The sequence below is a fragment of the Triticum dicoccoides genome, chromosome 5B (genome assembly GCF_002162155.2).
Source record: "Triticum dicoccoides isolate Atlit2015 ecotype Zavitan chromosome 5B, WEW_v2.0, whole genome shotgun sequence".
NCBI classification, from domain to species: Eukaryota; Viridiplantae; Streptophyta; class Magnoliopsida; order Poales; family Poaceae; genus Triticum; species Triticum dicoccoides.
This window is the reverse complement of record NC_041389.1, coordinates 393,965,751-393,972,175: the sequence shown is the minus strand read 5'-3', so window position 1 is coordinate 393,972,175 and position 6,425 is coordinate 393,965,751.

The following is a 6,425-nucleotide window of genomic DNA, read 5'->3' as shown; positions in this document are numbered from 1 at the left end:
TTCTGATTTCTGCCTTCTTCAGCATCTTGACGCCTACCGGGTCGCTGCCTTCAACCGTCTCCTGGGCAAGTGCCGGGAGCTCAAGGAGCTGCTTGCTGCCAAGGAGGAGGAGCTTCGCGTGGCCGCAGGTATCTTCATGCTCTTTTCCTAGTGGGGGCGCGCTAGCGCACCCACTGGGTGTAGCCCCCAAGATTCAGGCCAACTATGTAATAGTTGGGCCAAATCTTAAGTCTTGCTTTCTCATGCGCTGAACTCTTCTTTTTTGCAGCCGAGGTGCTGTCCTGGCGGACTTGTCTGCTCCGGGCTGGTCATCACTGTGACCGGCTCGTTGCCGACGCCGGCTGTCTTCGCGTTGAGGCGGCGTAGGCGAGGGCGGAGGCGCCCGTGGCCCGACGGTCTCTCGAAGCACAACACCTGGAAGAGACCTTCTCCAGTAAGTGCTTTTTCTTGCATCTTGCCGGGTCGGGATCCGGCCTTTTGCCTTTGTTGTCCTTCTTCTGATATGCTTCATCTTTCGTGTCAGGGGCCTTCCCGGAGACGCAACGGCTGGCGGAGGAAGCCGTCCGCTTTCAGTGCGACCCGACTGGAGCCGTTGGGTCCGGAACGGACCCGTGGGTGGCGTGGACCTTTCCAGAGATCATCACCGCCGCAGAGGCCCGCCTACGGGTCTTGGGGACACAGATGGGGTGGATGTCCCAGGCAGGCACTACGATGACGGCGGCCCTTTATCCGGACTCCGTCGAGCCGAGCAGCTTCACGCGCCTCACGCATTGGTTGGAGATGGGGCCGGACCGCCTTGGCGAGTGGCGCATCTCCGCCGCTCGTGCTGGTGTCGAGATGGCGCTTCGATTTGCGCTGTCTTGGCATCTGGATCTACAGCTGGACGCGCTGATGGGCCAGCGGGCGGCTCGGAGCAGCTCTTGTAGGAGCAAGCCAGCCAGATTGCCTCCCGGGCCAGTTACATCACCAAGTTCGCCTTCCACGATGAGTTCCATCCGGAGCGGACGGACGACGGCAGGGTCGTGGATGGAGACGACTACGGCTTCCTTCTTCATGATCCGGAGGGGAGCTCGGAGGAGACGGGCATCTACCGCGATGAGGGTGCCGAGGTAGACGTTGGTGCCTCGCTGGACCCGGAGGCCACTAGGGGAGAGCCGTCGATGCCACGACGCGGCACTGGAGATGCCTAAGATATTCTAAGTAGAATTTGTTAAGTAGCAGGTCCACCCACCCACTAGGGGTTTTATGGTGTAATGAACTCGGGCCGTGGGCCTTTTTAAATATTTATGTGTAAATGTCGTGAGTGTTTTTGCTTTTGCCTTCCGTTTTTGGACCGATTTCATGCGCTTTTCCTTTCTCAACCCCCCCCCCCCTGCGAGTCAGACGGCTGAGGCTCCGGTCCATGACAAGGAGTTCGGTTCTTCGAGAGGAGCGTGCAGGACTTGGGCCCTTCAAAATGTTGAGCGCGAGCGAAACACCCACTGGGCCGACTTGCGACAACCCAGTGAAACCGGTTGGCGAGGAGCCAGTCGTGCGGCTGTGTAGTTTCTGTGTGACGGGCCAGGTTGATCGACCCGGCGGCCTTTGACTTGGCATTTGAAGCATGAAGGAGCTTTGGCCCGTTGTGCTTGCCGACCGACAGCCGAAGCTGGATCTTTGGATTTTAGGTGATGTGGGGGACCGCGGCAACCTTACTGTATCAGGAATCACCAAATAAGGCGTTGGGGTGGAGATCGAGCCGGCCAGCCCCTGGGCCCTCTGGTCGAGCTGGTCGAACCGGCGGCCGAGTTCAGTGGCATGGTGATGCCAGAAAGCAGGGACACAATAAATTGGTTGACAAAAGGCAGCCCTCGAGCCTCGTTCGGGGACCCCATAGTTTCATGCCTTTACAAAAGGCGATGATACATACACTTGTGCAGCTAACTATAAAACGGATGGAGGAGTACCACGTTCCACTGCCGAGTCATTTCTTTGCCGGTGGTGCCTCTCTTGTGCTTCTTTGATCTTCGTGCATCGATGAGGTAGTAGGCATTGCGATCGCGCAAGGCCCTGCTCATGTTTAATGGCCCTCCCATTGAGGGGACAGCTTGTGGTGGCCTGCTTGATCTTGGATGAGTCGGAGGACGAGGTCGCCCATGCGGAACGCGAGGGGCTTGATCTTCTTGCTGTGGTGGTGCCTCAGGCCCTGCTGGTAGATGGCCGAACGGCTAAGCGCCAGGAGGCGTGCTTCTTCGAGCAGGTCGACGCCATCTTCGCGGGCTTCTCTGGCTTCGGCTTCGGTGTACATCACGACGCGCGGCGAGTCGAACTCAACGTCGGTCGGGATGATGGCTTTGACTCCATAAACGAGGAAGAATGGGGTGAACCCGGTCGACCGATTCGGTGTGGTGCAGAGACTCCAGAGGACGGCCGGCAACTCATCGAGCCAGTTGTCGGGAGAGCGGATAAGTGGCTCGATGAGTCGTGGCTTGACGCCGAACAGGATGAGTCCGTTGGCCTGCTCGACCTGCCCGTTGGACTGCGTATGTGCAACAGAGGCCAAGTCGAGGCGGATGCCGGAGACGGAGTAGTATTACTCGAGCGCGCCCTTGGCGAAGTTGGTGCCATTGTCCATGATGATGCTATTCCGCATGCCGTAGCGAACCGTTATGTCCTTGATGAACCGGATGGCTGTTGGCCCGTCCAGTTTCTTGATCGGCCGAGCTTCGGTCCACTTGGTGAACTTGTCCACTGCCACCAGCAGGTGCGTCATGCCGCCTCGGGCGGTTTTGAAGGGTCCCACCATGTCAAGTCCCGATACCACAAAGTTCTAGGCGATCGGTATGGTGCGGAGTGCTGACGCCGACTGGTGGATGTGTTTGCTGAAGCGCTGGCACCCCTCGCACTTGAGAACGAGTGACTCGGCATCTTCGAGGGCCGTGGGCCAGTAAAAACCATGGCGGAACGCCTTGTCCACCAGGGATCGCGACGCGGCATGGTGCCCGCATTCGCCCCGGTGTATGTCGAGGAGGATGTCAATGCCCTGATCCTGCTCGACGCAGCGCTGGAACATGCCAATGGAGCTGCACTTGACGAACTCATTCTTGATGATGATGAAGGCGGACGCCCGGCGCTGCACTTGCCGGGCCTTGGTTTCATCCATGGGGAGAACCCCGTTCTCCAGGAACTCTGATATTGGGAGGGCCCACGACGGAGACGTAACCACGACGAAGACAGCCACCAGGGTGGGTTCTGGGTCGACAGCCTCCGAGCCGGGTTGAACAGCCCACGGACCGGGTTGAGCAGCCCCCGGGTAGGGAACGGCGGTGGCCGGGTCCGGGGTGATGTCGGCCGAATCGAGCTGAGCAACCCCCGGGTCTTGTTCAGAACCCCTCGGGCCGGGTTGAGGCGCAGTCGGGTTGTCTGGAACATGGATGGACTCGGAGTCCGGTGACGGCTTGACGGACAGCTTGCGCAGGTGCTCGAGGGAGACGCCGGACAGGATGGACTGCCGGGACGATGCGACCTTGGCGAGCGTGTCGGCCGCTTCGTTCTCCGCACATGGGACATGGAGGAACTCGCAGCCTTTGAAGGACCCGGTCAGCTTCTGGACAAGGAAGCGGTAGCTTGCCATGTTGGAGTCACGGGCATCCCACTCATCGGAGCACTGCTGCACCACGAGGTCCAAGTCGCCGTAGCACAGGATGCGCCGGATGCCGAGTTCCCTGGCGAGCCAGAGGCCGTGCACAAGGGCTTCGTACTCGGTGATGTTGTTGGAGGCGGCGAAGTGGATCTGGAGCGCGTAGCGGAGCCGGTCGCCCTTTGGGGACGACAGTACGATGCCGGCCCCCAGGCCGAGTGGCATCTTGGACCCGTCGAAATGCATGCGCCAATGCGTCGAGTCGGGAGATGGTGGCAAGTACTGGGTCTCGGTCCAGTCGACGAGCAAGTCAGCCAGGGCCTGAGACTTGATTATGGTGCAAGGCTCGTAGAGGATGGTGTGGCCGGCTAGCTGGAGCGCCCACTTGGCGACCCGGCCAGAGGCATCCCGGCACCTGATGATTTCTCGCATAGGTGTCGTGCTGACGACGGTGATGACGCGCTCTTGGAAGTACTACTTCAGCTTCTTGGCGGTGAGGTACACGCTGTAACACATCTTCTGGTAGTGTGGGTAGTTCTGCTTGGAGATGGAGAGCACTTCGCTCAGGTAGTAGACATGGCGCTGGACAGTTTGGATCTTGCCCTTCTCTGGTCGCTTGACCACCAGCACCGTGCTGACCGCCCGCGAGGCCGCGGCTATGTAGAGCAACAGCGGTTCTTTGTCGGTCGGCGCGGCCAGGACTGGTGCAGTGGAGAGCATGCACTTGAGGTCTTGGAAGGCTTCATCTGCCTTGTCATTCCATTCGAACAGGCTCATCTTCTTCATTAACTAGTACAGGGGCAGCGCCCTCTCGCCCAGCTAGCTTAGGAACCAGCTGACCGAGGCCAAGAATCTGGTGAACTTCTGGACATCGCGCAGCCGAGCCGGCTTGCGCATGCGCTCGATGGCCTTGATCTTCTTTGGGTTCGCCTCGATGCCGCGTTCCGAGACGAGGAAGCTGAGTAGCTTTCCGGCCGGGACGCGGAAAATGCACTTTTCTGGGTTGAGCTTGACCTTGTATTCACGGAGGTTGGCGAATGTTTCCTTTAAGTTGTCGAGGAGCGTGAGGTGCTGCTTGGTCTTCACCACGATGTCGTCCATGTAAACATGGATATTGCGGCCGAGTTGCGCCAGCAGGCATTTCTGCATGCAGCGTTGGAAGGTGGCGCCGGCGTTCTTCAAGCCGAGCAACATGGTGATGTAACAGTATGCCCCAAAGGGCGTGATGAAGGACGTCTTCAGAGAGTCGGCTTGGTCCGGCTTGATCTGGTGGTAGCCGGAGTAAGCGTCCAGGAAGGACAGGAGCTCGCACCAGGCGGTCGAGTCGATGACTTGGTCAATCCGCGGGAGGCCGAACGGATCCTTGGGACAGGCCTTGTTGAGGCTGGTGTAGTCGATACACATGCGCCAGGTCTTGTTCTTCTTCAGGACAAGGACTGGGTTGGCCAGCCACTCGGGGTGAAACACTTCCATTATGAAGCCGGCCGCCAAAAGCTTGGCGACCTCTTCACCGATGGTTCTTCTCTTCTCTTCGGAAAATCGTCGTGGGGGCTGATGGACATGCTTGGCGTCCTTGCGGACATGAAGTTTGTGCTTGGCGTACTCCCTCGGGATACCCGGCATGTCCTTGGGGGTCCATGTGAAGATATCCCGATTCTCATGGAGGAAGTCAACGAGCTCGCCTTCCTATTTGCTGTCGAGGCGGGCGCTTTCGACGACGTACTTGCTGCACCTGGGGTCTTTCGGGTTCAGCTCCACCTTCTTGGTTTCCTCGGAGGGCCTGAAGGTGGTTTCGTCGGCCGGGTCTTTGACCAGGATCGATGCGGCCAAGGCTTCGCCTGCCACGGCGACGATCTGGTCGAGTTGGCGCTGCTCCTCGGCTATGACCAGCGACTCGGCCAACTTGGCGCCATCTCGGGCGCACTCCAGGGACTTGCGGTAGTCGCCGGTAACGGTGGTGAGGCCCTTGGGACCCGGCATCTTCATCTTCAGATACGCATAGTGGGGAACCACCATGAACTTGGCAAGCGTGGGCCGGCCCACCAACGCGTGGTACGCGCTGGACAGGTCCACCACCTCGAACCAGATTGGTTCGCGCCGGAAGTGGCCGCTGTCACCGAACAACACGTCGAGCTGGACCCAGCCAATGGGAGAGCAGGAAAGGCCGGGTATGATGGCGTGGAAGATTGTCCGGGTCGGCTCCAATTCCTCGGCCTTGAGGCCGAGCTTGGTCATCGTGTCGCAGTAGAGGATGTTGATGCTGCTGCCGCCGTCAATGAGGACTCGGGAGAACTTGCACGTACGCCGCGAGATGATGGTGGGGTTGAGGACGAGGGCATAACCACCCGGATTCGGCATCAGTGCCAGGTGATCCTCCCGGGTCCAGGTGATCGTGCGATTCGACCAGTGCATGAATTCTGGCTTGGCCGGGACGACGGTGTTCACCTCCTGTCGAAGGAGGCGCTCACTCCGCTTGTCATCGCCGAGGCTGGTGAAGACGACGTAGGCCGCATTCTGGTCTGGGAAGGCGTCGTCGCGCATTGCGCCGCCAGCTGGAGGCGGTCGTGGAGGCGGAGGTGGCCGCCCCGCGCCTGGAGCCGGAGTCGGACGAGGTGGGACGTCGCCCCTCATGACGCGCTTGGTGATGGCGCACTGCCGAAGCGTGTGCGTGGACGGTCTTGCGCCACTGTGGTGCTTGCAGGGAGCGTCGAGCATCTCTTCGAAACTCATGGTGGGCTGCCATGCCATCTTGCCGGTCTGCCGACGCTTCGCCGCCGGGTCCGCCACGGGTTCGTCGGCCGTGACG